This window comes from Thermobia domestica, chromosome 10 (assembly GCF_964235325.1).
Source record: "Thermobia domestica chromosome 10, izTheDome1.hap1.1, whole genome shotgun sequence".
In the NCBI taxonomy this organism is placed as follows: domain Eukaryota; kingdom Metazoa; phylum Arthropoda; class Insecta; order Zygentoma; family Lepismatidae; genus Thermobia; species Thermobia domestica.
In genome coordinates, this window is record NC_137463.1 from 185,476,515 (window position 1) to 185,495,807 (window position 19,293).

General features: G+C 36.1%; 1 protein-coding gene across 1 annotated transcript in view; it reads right to left on the reverse strand.

The window, feature by feature from the left end:
* The window catches only part of LOC145662881 (multiple PDZ domain protein-like), a 692,199-nt gene that overhangs the window by 258,039 nt on the left and 414,867 nt on the right, over positions 1-19,293 (reverse strand). The gene's annotated exons all lie outside the window — the stretch shown is intronic.

Here is a 19,293-nt window from a genome sequence, read left to right on the forward strand (position 1 = left end):
ATAAAAAGACGTTCGCTGCACCAAACTAGTGGTAATTGATTTCAAGAAGGCAAATCTTCAGAGTACATTAAACCAAATTTCTTATCTCTTGCAGACATAAATCCGCGGCACTCGGGAAATTTCTCGTCTTACCTCGAAAACGAAATGATAATTCATATTTGTTGTCTTGTATTGAATTTAGAAACGTACTTCTTGTCTCGTCTCCTCATGGGTAATACAATAGGCGACTCTAGTGCTAATCTATATATATAAAAGAGAACGTACAAAATTTTGTCCGCTCATCACGCTAATACGGCTGAACCAATTTCTTTCATTTTTGGGGGGTTATTAGGATTTGGACCCTAGATGGTTTTTATCATATCACTTTAATTTTTAATTACCAGTGTCTTGAGATAATTGACCATTCAAGTGTCCATAACGTACAAATCCTTTGTTATTAGTTCATCATAGGTAAAAATAAACGTATTTATATGCAACCCGCATGACCCTGTCACTCGGCGGGTTAACATAAATGACAGGCGATATACAGCGGAAAATAGCTTGAATCTTCTGTTTAAAATTTTTTAATTGATTTGCTTATTTTTACAGACACTTTTACAATATGCCAGCAGCGGGATGACCGCAGCGAAGCGGGGCGGGTTAACATAAATGACAGGCGATATAATGTTAAGATTTACTGCAATCTTCTATGGTTTTTATCATATCACTTGAAAGCGAAAAAGTAAAAATTATCTAAGTAACAAAGTTTATTGCGTTCCGGGGTGACCGCAGCGAAGCGGGGTGAACGCTGCTAGTATAAAATATGTGCGAGTGTAGAAGCAGTGACTTCTTTCAACTGTTTTCGCGCAGATATGTCTTTAAAATATGTTGTTCTAAGTTTCGGTTCACACAAGCGAATATATTTTACTGAAATTGAGGCAGAAACTAAAGGAGGGGCTTATATTTGCGAGAATACGGAAGAACCTAAAAATCAACACTCGTCAATGATAGAAAGAAGACCTTGATTATTTGTTCGTTGCTAATGGATAATAAACATGAAATAAATAGTATCTCCGGTGCGAGAAGACTGGAACAACTGTACACTGGTTCGTTGCATGGCCTCCTTTGGGACTATACAGTTTCTTACGTGGAGATACCCCAGTGCAGTATTGATCACGAGATTAGAAATTTCTAATCTTGCTTAGATTCTCGTCTCTAAAATGAGACGAGAAATACATTATCAAATTTGGGGCAAGACGAGGTTGATAAAATGATAATACGAACCCAACGAAGAGCACCTATCAATGTTTAAATATATACAAGTCGTTACACAATAAAGTTTTAAACTAAACATGATTTAAAAATTGTTATATCACACCTGCACTCATGGAACTCCCGTGACGTGGAAGGATTTTGATAACATCTAGATGAAATTAGGGGAAAAAATAATGTCATAGATCTTGTAATTAGTTACACAATAAGATGAAAAAAAGCTTTTCGAGAATTGCGTTGAGGTAGAATTTTTAGAGAATAACGAGAAAATAAAATCTATAAAGTTCCGAGACAAGACGAAAAAACCTTATTTCTCCTCTCGTCTCGTGTCCGTGGGCAACACGGGTGCTCACCAAAGACGAATGAAATAATCATTCGAGTAAAATAAGTCCCGAAAATTAATGAAGTTTAACAAAAACTAGCTCAAGATCATAATATTTTCTAAGTAACCATCAGATAAGTTTGGATTCTGAATAACTATCGATAATTATAATTATAAGAACTGTCGAAGTTCTACTAGCTAATAAGTTCTCCTAGATTTCTTTGTGGCTAGAGTTGGCACCAGGCGAGACGAGACAGAACTCTCTCAATAGATAAATTTCCGAGGCGAGACAATCTCAAATCTGGTTTCGTATGCAGCCCTATATGGCTAACGATTGATGAACTCATCCTTCGTGCAGAAGATCCTGGTTCAATTCCCGATGGAAGTAAGTCCTTCGTGATATTTCGTTATGTTTTTCCAACATAAATGTACTCACAGATTTTGTATGCCGAGCTTCCTTGCGTTTTTGCTCAAACATAACACCTTATATTATGCTTATCGGTACTGGCTTTTCTGATATTGCTCAATAATACAAAGGAAAATAGCTATGATGACACAAGAAATATTGTTGCAAGAACTTAATTTGAAATTACAAAACATCCTCATGCAACTTTTGACATGGAAGTTGAGTCACTCTCGGCATTTTGATGACTTGCTGTCATAGAAGAGGCAGGCGTCTGAACGAAAGGCGGAGGAGCAAATATATATTACTGTCGCCAAGGCCGTGTCATAATAGAAAATACACACATAAAAATGATAAGCTTTACCACAAACAAAACACTACAAAAAATCATGACAACTAGAGACAAAACAATGTTTTGCTGCAGTAACCGTGACAAATAACTAAATGACATCTTCAAGGATCTTTTGTCTTTCTTTTTTTGTTTCTTTTATTTCATGGCATACAAAATTAGGATCGATATACGTATTTCTTTTAATTCAGTATTACCAGTGTTTCTAAACATAAATCAATTTTATCTAAATATCTTTCTTTTCAGTGCATCTGAGTATTAGGTGGTTTTCTATCAGTGCTCCGATATAGGTAGACGATTCAATAAGTACAGTAACATGCAGAGATGCCCACAGACGGGCTTTAGTGCGGAGGTTGGTATCATTAGAATATTTTGGAGGACATCATTTGTTGTTGAAAATGGAATAATTAAACAGGAAAAATGAAATGAATTGAAATTTTTGAGTTTTACGTCCCACGGGTATGCCGGCTAGGCTAAAGGAGACGGTGATGTGCACTCAAGCTTCAATGTTCTTCTGTATTGTTATAATTTTCCACTAACTAACTAACTCTATAGCCTATGGAACCCGGAGGTTCAATGCCGCGTTCACAAAAACTTTCCACTGACTTCAATCCTTAGCCAACTGTATCCAGTTTCTATTTCTAATTCTGCGAGATCCATCTCAATATTGCCCTCTCATCTGCGCCTGGGTCTTCCTAATGGTCGTTTTCCGATTGGACTTACAGTTAAGACTTTGAAAACTTTCCTGCTTTCTTCCATTCTGGTTACATGACCTGTTCACCTGAGCCTCCTAGATTTGATGACCCTAACAATGTTTGGTAAACGGTATAAATTATGTAGTTCCTCGTTATGTAGATTCCGCCATTCCCCATTCCCGTCCCTCTTCGGTCCGCATATTCGTCTCAGGATCTTGTTCTCAAATACTTTTAGTCTATGTTCTTCCCTCAGAGTAACTTTCCACTAATCAGGAATAGTTGGATCTCTGCTTTTCCTTATGTCCATTAGATGGCTCATTACAATCATGTAAAATGGCGCTTACAGAAAGATCAATCGTTGAAGTCCCTAATATAATCAAATTTTTGGTAGAGAGCACCACCAGCTGAAATTCTTCTCCGACTTGTTCAGATATGCCGTACTAATTTTGCCATTGAAAAATCTATGGATCGGGGTGGTGCAGTGAATTCTATAGCGGTAGCAGACTCGGATCAATGTAATGAAATTTTAAGAACACTGAATATATATATATATATATAGTGGCGGATCCGGTATATGATCAAGGGAGAGGCTCGCTAAACCCTACTTTGCAGCTTTATCCATTGTAAAGCAGGATTGATGCTTATTTTATCCAGTGTATACCTGAGCGTCAAGGAGGGGGCTATATCATATATATAGTATATATATAATATGATTTTCCCTTTTTTTAAGTGACCCAACAATATAAATGTGTAGTGAATAATGAGACTACGCAGCCGGGACTGAATACTAGATCTACAGAACGATAATTTGGTCGTTGTACCTTACAACAATGTCAAAAAGGTTGGGCAAAACAAAATTTTCTTCAAATATTAAAATTGAATTAGAAGTCTTCGAAGATAAATATTTGTTTTTATTTTTGCTTGTTTATTTATTTTTTGATTGAGTCTCGGAAGTATAGATTAGAGTGCAGCATCATCATTTCAAATTTTGCTTGGAGGAGAACCCTAGATGTCAATAGTTTTTCAGGGCTTTCATTGGTATATTATTATCTTATGGATTAAAATGTATACAAATGTCAAACACAGAGGGGGCAATTGTCCTTTGGAGCCCCAAGTGACGAGCAATTTGTTCGAGCAAGCATATTCACCACAGATGACAAGTGTGCTACATTGAAAGTCTTATTCAGGAGAACTGACGCACTCTAGGCTACTTAGTGATATTGCCAATGAATTAATCAATTAAACATTTCAATGGGAATGGTAATTTCCACAGTGAAGTATGATAGAGAAAAAAAAAAAGAAAAAAGAAAAGTGTTCAGGCTGGTTGATGTCGGGATCACAAAGCCACTAGGATGGACTGTCTTTCATTTTAATCAGTTCGGACCACTGAAGAGGACTTGAATGGCAGGCGATTCACAACCAGCGATGAAGTTCAGCAATCGAAGAGCTCAATTCCAAAACAGCCTAAGTCAAAAATGAAAGTTTTTCAGGAGACCATTTTTGTGTTTGTTTCCATCATTCTATTTCTGTGAAAGAAAAGTGATCTAAATGAAAGAAAATTGCAACTGCCTACTTTTCGTAAGATAGAGTTGAAATTATCATCTATAGCGAGAGTTTTATAGTGTTTTTAGGCATGAGTCAGAAATTAGCTTCGGAGAATACTGTTGACTTAGGACACCTTGGAAAAGAATGCTCTTTTCTTTTGCCTACAATTAATTTGATTTATGAAGTTTTGGCATGAAACCATGTTCAGTATACGGAGATACTGAAAGGGATCTTAATAGAACCAATATCTCAAAATTGACAAAAATTGACTTAGACTCTTTTGGAATCCACTCCTTCATCATATCTTGGCTACAGATGAGTAACACGACCTCTTCTACATAGGCATAAATACCTTGCTGTCCCGTTCTGACAAATGCTTCTATTGATGTTGTGTAGGAAAATAATACTAAACCCACCATAAATTAAATGAATTTACGTTCCTAATTTCTTGGATTATCCTCGTATAGGTGAATTGGCAAATAAGTTAGAAGCAGACGGCGACCTCAATTAGAGGACCATGATTATATGTTAAAATGAAGACTTCAGTAGATCTGGTATGAGGAAGACAAATTTTGACAATCATGCTATGTTGCCTACCAATTAACAGGTTGAAAAGAAAAGGAGATACATGAATCATAAACGACTAAGATATCTGACAAAATTGTATTCATTTGATTATACGTTTTTTGTAAATACTTTTCCTTGCATCTTCTTGTCTCCCCTAACTAAGAGTTCTTGACAACTTATTAAGATTAAATGAAATGAAATGACATGAAATTTCTAGTTTTATGTCCCACGAGTACGTTCTTTATAGGTTAAAGGAGACTGGTAATTAATGAAAGTGAATAAATATGAAATAATTGATGGCCGCGATGGCTCAGTGGTAGAGCGTTCACCTCTGGTGCTTGGAGTTCCGGATTCGATCTCAGCCCCCGCCAAGTGAACTTTGTGGTGGACAAACTCCGTGTGCGTGGGTTTCCTCAGGGTCCTCCCGTTTCCTCCCACTTTCTTCATTACACCATTTCATTCATTACTCATCATCACCATCTCCTTTAGCCTCACCGGCACAACCGTGGGACGTAAAACTCAAAGATTTCATTTCATTTCATGAAATAATTGGTGGAATCACAATGTGGAAGGGAAACACGAACACGAGAAATCCCATGAACACAATCCTGTCCACCGAAAACTCAAAGAATGGAGATCAAACCAAGGGCCCCTTGCACCAGAGGTGAGCGCTCTACTTCAATTGTGTTACCCTATCCCGTGCAAGGATTAAACTTTCCATATTTTAATATTTCAAATATCAAAGGAAAATATGGTAGTTTCCGTGGTTTCGGATGTACTTTATAAATGGAATGAATGAATGACTGCCTGCCTTTTATAGAGAGAAACGGAGTTGTTCATATCAATCATATGTAATGAAGGTGTGAATTTCAGTTTTACACAACTTTCATATTGCCTACAAAATCAAGAACTCTGTTTTTGGGGAAATCAAATTTCATAGGAAAAATCTTATTTGCATTCTTTCCTAGTTTAGTGGTTACAGTTCATGCCTTTGTTGTATGAGATTTCGGGTTCGATTCTCGGTGGAAGAGAATAGAATGCACTATTGATGATTCAAATCCCAAATTAAGCAGTTAATCTCTTCCTATATAGCCTCACTGATGACAAAGGACGTAAAAAATCAATCAATCAATCAAATCAGTGCAGCATTTAACTATAGAGCTTTTTTGTTTTAAAGGGTGATTTGCTTAGGAAGCGTATGAAAGATGGCATCATGTATAAAATTATATATGGACGAGCGCAGCAAGCTCCCTTACGTACAACACAATTCTGCCTACGTTTAATTGTGTCACAAAACTAAATGAAATTTTCAAATTCCTGTCTGTTTTAGCAGTGTAGAATTTTCACCTCTTTGATACGGAGTTGAACTTTTGATAAGATTTGGTTCGTATATTTGGAGTTTAACGTCCTTTTTCAGCTGTAACATATGTACCTATCACTTACCTTGGAATTCGAACTAGATGAATTTCCACTACGAACAGAACACGGGTCTCCCACGTCAATGTCGCGTAGACTAACCAAATAGCACGAGAAGAACTCTTTGAAGTAAATGCTCATTATTTTGCACTTACAATAAAATAAACAATGTTATCAGAAGAAAAGTTTTTCATGTGTCCGAACATTACCGTGTGGTTCGATTTCAGTGTGGGTCTAGAACTTTCGATGTTGAAATAGCATAATTAGGTAATAGGAAAACTATTTGAATTACGAGATAGCGAACTCCGGTCTACCAGAATTTCAACTAGTGATAAGATCCAATATTCTGGTCATATATCACTCAATTGAAAGCCAGCTAACAAGTCTTACACCTTTATGAGTTCTAAACCCAAAGAATATAGAAGAGTTTTCCCATTGAGTGACGCACAACCTTCCAATCTTTGGACCTGGGTACGATTCACAATGAGAAAACGTTAATGTCAATTTCAAATTTTTCAAGACACAAACAATATAGGAAAAGCAAAACCAGCTAAAGACGAAAGTACAACCAGAAACAAAGCGCACCGCATAGCAACCGCTCTTATAGTTTAAAGATGAGAAGTCCGTTGTTGATACTTAAAAGGTTAAGTTAAAAAGAAAAAATACTAAAGCAATATTTCACAACAAAGTAATTTGAAATCCAAAATAACTACACAAATTAGTGTTGTATCCTACACAACATACTACGCTTTGACTTCCAAGATAATTCAATACCGATAAGCATATAGAGTATCTCCGCTCTGTATTTCACATTATTTTTTTTAAAATGTATTCTAACATCAGATTAACTACCATACAGATTATCCAATTCATTTATGCTAATTTTAATGTTTACCTGGATCCTTTTGGGTGCTATATAAGTATATGCGGAATCAGATTTGTTTTAAATTCTTCACGGAAGAAAAAGAGCAAAACTCTAACAGCGCATTAATGGAAATGCAATCTGTATAAGTAGCCGGTATGTAAACCTTGACCTTGGTCACGTAATGCAACATATGTAAATTAAGAAAGTCTTTTTTTTTTCTTACGTTATTTTTCAAAGAGTAGAAGCAAACAAGAGAGAGAAAGGGAGAGAGAGCGAGATGGAGGAAGGAAGGAGAACTTCGCTCAGAGCGCTTTCCAAGACATGAAAGAGTTCTCCTGAGGAGAATCCCAGGAAAGTGTGTTACGTAAGCACGTGTGAGTGACTAGGCTATCTGGAATGAGAATTATCCTATTTTTAACTCTTGATTCCTGTTTCTTTTTATCTACGTATGTGCATGTTTATCCCTGCGGATGTTTTTATTTCTTTAATTTTATTTATTCATTTATTTATTTTTTTCAGAAAAGGAAAACAGCCATATATAAAATGAACAGATCGGTAAGTTTAACGCCAGAGCCTTTTTAAAAGTGATTTTATTTGTTTGTATTTGGAGTTTAATGTTTCTTCTCGAAGTTATAGAAGAGACTAAACCTACAACTTAAATGTCAAATCCGAATCACATGAGCTCCCACAGGGGACAGAGCCCGGTTTTCCTGATCATAACATTCTTCTTGCTAGTGCAGACGCAGGTGGATGTGAACAATAAAAAGGGGCGGGGGCGTTGTATTTATTGGACTGGATGTGTAACATTCTCACAAGGAATGTCTGCCGGATGCACTAAGTACTGCAGTAACATTCTCATTCAATACTACTAAATTTGGGAAAGCGCAAAAATACGCATGTGTTCTAAGAACTAATAAATATCTACATAGAGGGTAGCCTATAATTATGTACAGTATATAATGTTCCTAAAACTGCGGTGAAGAAACTAACAAACACAGTACTCTCATACCTTTTCTTAGAAGAATGTTAATATCTGTTGTTCATGGCATGGTTCACCAATGCACCGTCCAAATCAATACATGCCTGGAGACGAAGAGCAACGTTGTCACAAGCAGCTTGACAGACCCGTACTGGTATCCTGTGGAACTCTTCTGTGGTAGCTTCCCGTAGTTCTGTCAAATTGCGTATGTGATGTTGATACACTTTGTCCTTTAAAACGCCCCATAAGGAAAAGTCAAGTAGTGCAAATCGGGAGATCAAGCTGGCCACTCCACAGACCAACGTCAACCGATTCAGCGGCTCAGGAATGTTTTGTTCAGCCCCACCGTTCCACCAACCTATCTGGCATATACTAACAGTTTTAAGTCCAGTGATCATTATCCCCACTCTCAGGGCATATAGTGTTGCCTTATCGTAACTTTTTGCCTAGAATTACAAATACTACAGTCAGTCAAATATCATATACATAATTACGGGCCATTCTGTATAATATAAATAATTTCTTAGAGCTCGTACATATAGGTCTATAAGCCTTGAGAAGAGAACCACATGAGATGTCGAAACGGGGATAAGACAAATTGTTCATTGGACGTCGCTTATTCCCCACACCGAAAGATATACTCTGTCATTCAATCATTGCGAGCGAGCGTAAAAACATATCGTGTGCAATCGAAAAGCTCACCAAGAGCGAATTACATTATGTAAGTCGATTTATTGGGGATGCGGCACAGGATCGACACGGCACAGGATCGACACGGCATACGACCGACAATTCAGCTCAGAAACCTGTTTCGGTCCTGTGCCGTGTCGATCCTGTGCCGTTTCGGTCCTATGCCGTGTCGATCCTATGCCGTGTCGATCCTGTGCCGTTTTGCTCTCACGCCGCTGCTCTGAAATAATTTAACTTTTAATCATGTGCCTAAAAAATAATATTTTTATTATCTGTTTAATCTTTGCTCTTACAAATTATAAACTCCTGTCGATTCTATGCCTGTGCAAGTTATATGCATAGAATACGTACGATCGAAACGGCATAGAGCCGACACGGCATAGGACCGAAACGGCACAGGATCGACACGGCATAGGACCGAAACGGCACAGGATCGACACGGCACAGGATCGACACGGCGCAGGATCGACACGGCGCAGGACCGAAACGGCATAGGACCGAAACGACGCACGATCATCCCCACTGCGTAGTATCTATAAAACCAAATATTTATTTCTCATAAAAGCAGAGACCTGTCAATTGATTTTAAAATATAAGAATTATAAGATATTTACTATATGAATATTAATAATTGTGAGTGACAAAAGAATGATAGTGCTAAATGGACAAAATATAATTTCTTGTGTGCTTGGTCAAAAGCATTTCTATATGTATGGAATACTTATATTTATTATTATTATTATTATTATTATTATTATTATTATTATTATTATTATTATTATTATTATTATTATTATTATTATTATTATTATTATTACGTTTTAACTCGTTTTGAAATCATGGCCTGATTCCACTAGAAAGCGAAAGCCATGAGAAATGTAAGCTAAGTAGTAATATGGAATACTTTTAATGTTGCTCACTAGAGGAAACATGCTCGCATGTCTTCTCGTCTCGATATCGAGACCACAAGAGACTTTTTTAATAAGAAGCTCAGTTGGGAAGTAATAACTGAGCCGATGGCTCGAGCCGGCTCGCTTGGGGTGAACCATCGGCTCGAGCTGGCTTGGTTGGATGAACCATCTGCTCGGTTCGGCTCATCTGGGCCGAAGGCTCTTGCTGACACGGTTCGGTGAGCTGTTGGCTCGGCTCACTTCTCGGTTCGGGTCCATAGTGAGTGAGCTGTGAGCCCAGCTGCTCAAGTTGTTTACAATTGTAAACCCGGGCCGAACAGTTTTGAAGATATTTGACCAGTGCCCTATAACTTTTAACAATGTTTGGCTCGAGCCCGAATACTCAACCTAAACCCTCAACCCAAATTCACAAGCTCGTGAACAATATCCTTGACTCCTAGAATTCACGACTACCGAGGTTAGCAATCAACTAGTTTTTTAGTATTCAAACACAGACCGCGTTTCTTTCATGTTTAAACACAGTGTTGTTATAATTATAATTATAATTATTATTTATTATTATTAATAATAATAATAAAAGTTGTACTAGTAGTAGTACTAGTATCATTGATAACCTATATTGTCTATGCAAGATACTTGAAGAGAATACTCGAAACTACAAACCAGATTTGGTTCGACTCGACCCGAATTCGAGTCGAGTTGGAGGAAATTTTTCGAATCGCGTTCAAAGATGTCTGTTTTTAGTCGAATCGAGTTTCAAAGAATACTCGCTCGTACTCACTCGTGCCCATCGTAGGATGACCACATTCTAACAATCGAAAAGTAGGACACAAGTATAATAGTACTGTATATGATATCTTACTGCGTCAGCAATACGCATATCATTATTTCAATTAATGTTAACCTTAAGTTAATGAACATTTTTGTTAAGAAGAAGCATTGAACAAAATTATTAAAGGAATTAAACACAACTCCAAATGCTTTGATGAATAACAAATTGGTTTATTTTATGAACGTACAGTCAAAGTTCGTGTTGGGCTAAATAATAATAATAATAATAATAATAATAATAATAATAATAATAATAATAATAATAATAATAATAATAATAATAATAATAATAATAATAATAATAATAATAATAAATTTCGAAGCGTGGTATTATTTTAAGAAATGAAAGAAAATTTAGATCGGCACAAAGGAACTTCTATTTAACTTGGTTAGCATCACTGTCATAAGTTCAATAAGAAACCTTTCCTACTTTACCGATATCTCAACAAGGCCTTCTCAGTAAAAGCGATGTATTGTAAAAAATGGTTTGTTGATTGTTCTCCATCCCTAGTCTTCTGAGGAGTGTTAAAAAACACAGCGGTTCATCATTCAGGAAAAGAGTGTGTTTGATTCAAAATATTGTGAATAAAGAATGAAACATTAAGATATTGCAAATAAATTAACTCTGGACATTTCGCAGGACATTTTAAAGAAGAAGGATATTTCTCGATTTCCTAGACATCTTCGCAACACGCAGGACAGCTCTTTGAAAAACAGTACTGTACTGCGAAAATCAGTACGTCTGGTTACCCTAGCCCATCCCTACGAGTAACGCAGTATGGCATTTTAGCCAATGTTACCTTATATTAAAATATTCATAACTTATAGCTGTCAAGTAAAAATGTGTCCTTGCATTTACATAAAGCAATTCAGAAAGGGCAATAATAATAATAATAATAATAATAATAATAATAATAATAATAATAATAATAATAATAATAATAATAATAATAATAATAATAATAATAATAATAAAAGCGATAGTAATAGTAGTACGGAAAATTGAAGTGATAACATTTGTTCACATATTCTAAGTTTCAGACCTAAAAGTAACGCGTTACTTTCGAAGTAAAGTAACAGTTACTTTTGGGGGGCAAGTAACGCGTTACATTTTAGGAAAAAGTAAAGTAACTTGTAACGCGTTACATTTTTACATGTAACTTACCCAAAACTGTCCATGGGAAAATTGTTCACTGCTCGGGCCAAGATTATTTCTGACTGTCGACAGATGGATGCCGTTTATGGCAGAACTTTGCCTGAAGTACTGCCCAAAGTTTGTAGTCCAACGGGTTAAGATCCGGGCTGCTAGAAGGCCAATCAGTGGTAGAAATGAAGTGAGGGACGTTCCGCGCCAGCCAGTCCTAAGTTGGTTTCGCTGTGTGGTCTGGAGTGGAATCCTGTTTGAAGGTCCACCTTTCTCCAGGGAACATGGTAGCAGATAGTGGTTACACTATAGGTGTTAGCACTGTGTTCTGGTATACCTTGGCAGATGTTTTAACACCTTGTTCGCAAAAATACAGCTGGGTTGTGCTTGAGTAGCTCACTCCCCACCAAACCATCACTGAGGCAGCATGATGTGTCGGGTGTCATCCAGAAGTCCTAAACGGCAGAACTCCTAAAAATATAGGCACTAGACCTGAATTTTAGTACTTCTGCAGTTTAGGACTTGTGGCACGGTATGATTTTTAGGATTTCTGCCGTTTAGGACTTGTGCCGCGATATGATTTTTAGGACTTCTGGCGTTTAGGACTTCTGCCTTTTAGGACTTGTGCCGTTTAGGTCTTGTGCCTTTTTCATTCACTTGCTTTAGTTCTGAAATTCGCCACCACCCCACGAAATTGCGACGATGCAGCAACTAGTTGGCAATAATGTCACGAACGTAGCTAATTCCAACAATAACAGCTATATTTGTACTACTAAGATTATTATTATCACTATCTGTTCTGCACTTATACGTGAATTACATAATACAACTTATTTCATTCTAAGAATTAATTACATAATTAGTTAAGAAATTCGTTTCTTTCGAATGGAGATACGAGAATCCCAAGACAAATTCCTAAAACAAAAATAAATAAATAAAAAATTGAAAAAATGTTTAAAAAGCATATTTTACCAGACTTCTGAAAGCAAGAAAACATTCAGAATTTCAATATATACTGTGTGGAGCGAATTTTATTAAGAGTAAGACAAAAATTCACCAAAGTTTACTTAATTAAGACAAAAGCTCACTAGACATTTCACGAGTGAACATTAAATACCAACGGTATACATAAAGAACGCAGTAGATTTAAAATTGAACAAAGAACATTTACTATGCAATACATTGGGTGACATTCATAAGTTCTAAACGGCACAAGTCCTAAAAATATAGGCACTAGACCTAAATTTTAGGTCCTGTGCCATTTTTGCAGAAATTACTACATAGTCATTTAGGGGTGTAGCCTGCAATTTTTTCTAGGGGAGCTTGATTTTTATATATTAAAAGCAAATCAAAAGTTTATTTTCAGATTACGAAAGCTTCAATAAGACAATAAATTTATACATATTACACATGTACATAAATACATAATATTATTGTATTTCCAGTTACTTCCTTTTTGAAACCTGGACCTTGACAGAGCGTAAATTTAAAACCACAGCTTGTGGGAAATGTACGAATAAGTTAGTTATAAGAAATCGGAAACTGTTCATGGAAGTCCATTTGTTTGACTGTATTTATCTTCTGTACTCTTATATAAAAGAGTAAAGATGAGTGATTTTTGGGCATACTACTACAAGTAGAGTCGATAAATTTTAGTTATAAAATATAATTTTCTTATGAAAGCAGTACATAAGAAAGAATTTTTGGAAATAAGTATCGTAAAAAGGGTGGGGTAAGATTTTTTTAAAGGGTAGTGTATCTCGCAAGTTTCTAAAGCTAGTAAAATAAAACTTGGCATATAAGCTTTCCTATTAAAAAAAAAAAAAAAAAAAAAAAAAAACTGAAAATTAAAAATTGAAAATTGAACACATAAAAGGGAAAGAGCAAAGGGAGCACATTTTTTTATGTTCGATTTCCCCATTACTTACTCAGAAAATATGTAAATAAATTAAGGAAGGATTTGTTTAAGCTAGATGCGTGAAACTCGGCATTTGAACTTTTAACTAAAAGTAATAAAATACTATATGTTTCAGCGTCTTGAAAATTACACTTCTAAGCGAAAGGAGGCTCAGTTTCTATAATATTAAAATATCCCACTGCTTATGAGATTTGGGCAGAAAACTCTTTTTCCTTTAGGCCTCGGTTCATCCAGTTAAGCAAACGAGAGTACAAAGTGGCTGATTAATTAGGTTCTTTTAATTATTTTAACATGTTGACGTAGTTTAATTCTTTTAAAACTGTATTCTTTCACATTCTATTATAAACATATTTCATTTGCTGTAATTATTAAACACGTTTAATAAACATAAAACAGACTAACCTCCGGTCCCGGCCAGAATATGTTTTTGGTGTTAAGCCATCATTTGCCGTCCGTAACATAACCTTTGATTTAAACTTCACGTACTATCAAGACTCAAGTCTCAGAAATGTAGCATATATGAAATATACTACTTCTACTACAACTACTATACTACTACTACTACTACTACTACTACGACTAAATATTAATAACAATAATAATAATAATAATAATAATAATAATAATAATAATAATAATAATAATAATAATAATAATAATATGTACTTCTGAAATACATATGTATCTATGTGTTATTAATTCTTTCATAATCTTGAAAGAAACTTTTGATTTGTTTTTAGTTTGTAAAAATGAAGGCCCTCTAGAAAAACTTGCTGGCTTATTATTCCATTATTATTATTATTATTATTATTATTATTATTATTATTATTATTATTATTATTATTATTATTATTATTATTATTATTATTATTATTATAGGACAACAGTGATGGCTTATTGCTTGCAGTGCCTAGTAGTAGTTGTTTCCTTTCGTCTCCTCAGTTAGAACTTCAGACTGCAGGTCAAAGTGAGCTTCATGGATCACCTGCAAATGCATCTAAGAAGGTAGTGTAGAATTCTTCAGATGATCTCCTGAACATGTATGGTTCTATCCAAAATCTGGAACTAGAAAACTGACAGCTCGGAAAAGGAAGAGATGTGCTATTATCACAGACACTCTAGAAAAAAGTACTTTCGAAATGAAAAAGAAGCACCTAAAAGCAACCGAAAACGTAAAATCATCAGCTGAGAAGAATTTATTCTCAAGTCGTCTGTTTGGTTTCTGAAGAACCGTACGAAGAACAGGATACAGAAGAAGACTGGGTACAGTGTTTATGTTGTGAGAAGTGGTCTCATTGGTCGTGTTCCGAGAGAAATCCGTACTACATCTGTATAGATTATAGACATTGACTGCCACAGTGAAAATGAGTGAAGTGATGTTCAAGCTGTAGATTTGATAGCATTAAATTTCTGAATCAAGTCCGATTGTTGCAACTTACCCCAGATGATGTTGCAATTTACCCCATGGGTGGGGCAAGTGTCAACAGTCGGACTTAGTTCAAAAAGTGGATGCTATCAAAACTGCCGTTCGATGTTTTGCACTTCTCTTTTTTTGGTATGTAGTTAAGGCATGTACCTTTTAGTACACTCAATATAGTTTTTATATCTATAATAATTTTCGAGTAAAAAAACAGACCTGAAAATTGTTGCAACTAGCCCCATCTTCCCCTACAATCACTTTTTCAAAAAAAAAAAATGTATAAAGCCAGTAAAGCAATTAACATGTAGGTCTATTTTCGAAGATAATATAGGAATTTTTCGTGCTGCTAATTATTTATTTTTAAAAAATCAGATGCTGAAACCAATCGATATAGCGCAGTTTAAGCAATTCAGTTTGTTTTATTTAAAAAGAAAACTCTCTATTTACAAATTTGATTGTTCCTATGTATTAGAGCAGTCTTCGAAAAATCAGTGCCTATTGTATTTCTAAAATATAGCTGGAGCCGCGGTGGGTCAGTGGTAGAGCGTTCACCCCTGGTGCATGGGGTCTCGGGTTCAAACCCTGCTCCCGCCAAGTGAACTTTGTGGTCGATAAACGCCGTGTGCGTGGATATTCTCGGGGTTCTCCCGTTTCCTCCCACTTTCTTCATTCCACCATTTCATTCATTTCTCATAATCACTGTCTCCTTCAGCCTAACCGGCATAACCGTGGGACGTAAAACTCAAAGATTTCATTTCATTTTCTAAAATATAGCTGTATTGATTTATTGGTATATATTTACCTTCAGTTTGTTTGAGAGAAAATTATTACAAGAACTAAAAAGTGTTTCTCTAGTAAATACGTTTTCATAGTTTAGCTATTTACGTTACTAAACAAATTTGTTTTTTTAATACATAAAATGGCGCCCGTATATATATAGGGTGTAACTTAATTAATATAACAAACGTCGTTAGGTGATTCCTGACACCGAAATAAAACAAAAACTATACAACAACCTGGGTGTAACACCCGAAAATTTGTCGGAAAAATGTATAAACCGCCATAACTCATGAACAAAACGTCGGATTGAAGTCGGGCAAAAGAATGTCCATTGTTTTTAGTCGTAGATTCGATTAGTGTACAGTGACGATGCAAGGATGACTTCCAAAGAAACTGGAGTATTCCTTTGAGTATTTTATCAAACGTTGAATGAAGAAATGATCAATCAAGTACAAGATTTAACATTAAAAAATAATAGTGCATCGTTCAAGTTAGAAGAACACTCAGAATTCGAAAGAAAGAGAGATACACATGTGTGATTCATCTATTTTGTCTCAGTACATAATGACGTCTCGGAAGAAGATTTTAAATGGAACGAAGTCTTTAACGTATCACACTTATATCTTCTAGGCTAATGGTAACGGATGATAAATGAACGGCTTCCTGTCCAAGAGTGTGTGAAAAAGGAAAAATAACTTTGATTCAGATTAGGTTTAAAACGACTGTGCATAGGACAGTCAGGCGGCATGTAAATAAATATAACATCGAAAAATGCAAAGATCATATGTGATGAACGAGTGTACAAGGAATTCTCCACATGACCCAGGGATTCCAAATATTGTGTGAATAGATATGGGGCAAAAGTAAGCTGCATTAAACGGTTTCTTCCTCGTAATATGTAATTCCGTGGAATATGGTACTTCTGTGCACAGAAGCAACAAAAGTGGAGAAACAAGGGATGTTGTACACGTTGCATAACGATACCAAGAAGTGCGCTGGAATAGTATACTTGATTTATCCGTTAGATGAATCTTCTCCCAGGAATACTTTTGATGGCGTTTTCCCCTTCCTTCGAGTTGGCAAACCTCAACTTTTCCCTGAGCTATGAAAAACTTCATTGCTATTGTGAATATACCAAAATACTATCCTAGTGTAGACCACTTACATTTTGATTTTATCATTGCCGGAGAAATTTTCTCAAAGGAAGCTCGTTGAAAGTACATTTTTAAAAAAGGATAGTCTTTTTTCGACATTCTAATGTACATACCTTAGAGCTGTATGGAATACCTACACGGAGGAATACCTACGGAACTATCGTCCCTTGTGTGCCAATTGCGAGTGGCTTACAGAAGGCTGTCTTGAAGTTTTATTGTGGAATGGCTTCAGTTAGCATGGCTGAGTTGTAATAAGCATCTACGCAACTTGTGAGTGGTATACATAGTCAGATGCTCTACTGTTACACGTGTAATTGCTGTATAACAGGATGGGAAATGTTGTGTTCAACGGTAGAGGGTTGTGTCCAGGTATTTAAGGTCGTGTAAAAGTGTAGACGTTGGTGTTTAAGTAAAATTGATTGTGTTAACCTGTACACGCCTGCGCGATGGAAGATTACCCTGTCCACGAGCTGGCAGATATGCAACTCATTTATGGAGTAGCAAAGGGCAATAGCCCAGAAGTGAGGCGTTTATATCGTGACCGTCGCCCTCAAAAGAGAGTAACTTTCCTTGTATTTTTCCACGCCTCCATATTCGACTTCGAGAGAGGGGTCCCTTCGGTTTCTCGTACGTGAAATCGGAGGAAATAGCCCCATATGGACAGCTGAACTTGAAGACAGCGTACGTCGAATGATCAAAACCGTCTTGAAACTATCATGTGTATGGCGTAAAAACCCACATGCAACTCTAGTAAACGATCAGCAGCAGAAATTTGGTGTGGTGTGGTGGATAATTTTGTGGTAGGATCTTATTTATTATCGGTCTGCCTGTGTGGGAGTACGTATCTTTTATTTTTACGTAATTTTCTCCCAAAATTGATAGAACATGTGCCCTTGAACATAAGACAGCAGATGTGATTTCAGTATGATAGTACACCTGCACATTTTGACAGGAATATGCAGACTTACCTAAATGAAACATTCCCAGATTGGGAGAGAAAAACCTGTGTTATGACAACCTCGTTCATTCTACCTCACGCTGCTTGATTTTTTATTTCGGGGATACGTATGAAACTCCGGCCACGACAGTCGAAGAACTTGTAGCTCGATGTAATATAGCTGCGGCAATCATCTACGAAATTTCAGATGTGCTTGATCACACGCGGAAAAATTTGCTTCGCCGATGTCATCTTTGCAATGCGGTCAACGGTCGACAATATCAGACTGTGAACTGTTATTCTTCATAGCTGTCTCGTGTACACATACTGCATTGCACAAATACTGTACAAGGTACCTCTGAGTATTTCAGTTATCCTACCTTCTCCGAAACAGAATAAATCGATAATTTGAAATTGTATTTCTTTCTTTCCTTGTGCAACACGCGCAAAACCTTGAGTATCGTCGAGTTTCATTCCTTCTGTACTCGTAGTTATTATCTTCCACGAATTTACGCATTACGGGGAGGAAATCTTTTAATCTAGCTTACTTTGGCTCAAATTATATTCACATAATTTGTGGGAATCACTGTTGTTATGTGAAGAATCCCTTATACTCTAGTTCATCGTACATGATCTTTTGCCCCTGACTGTCTTATGCACAGTCGTTATAAACCTACTCTGGATCAAAGTTATTTTTTTCTCATTTTTACACACTCTTAAGTTGAACAGGAAGCCGTTGATTGATCATCCGTTACCATTGGCATAGAAGTTATAATTATGATAAGCTAAAGACTTCGTTTCATTTAAATTCTTCTTCCGAGTCCAGGAATCACCTCCAGACGTTCATTACATTAATGAAGTTACACACTATATATATAATGATAAAAAATAATACCGATATTAGTGTCGATGAAATAGTATTTGTAGTCACTCAGACGAACAGTAACACTCCCGATGCAGTTTAAATCCATACTCAGATTCCATTGCCCTTTATGCTCAAAATGAAACTATTCTCTCCGTGCGAAGAATGGGTATTCTGTTAATAATTTATTATTAAACATCACACCATAAAATACAAAGTGTATCACGTAATGTACACGTTATACTGTTACTTGC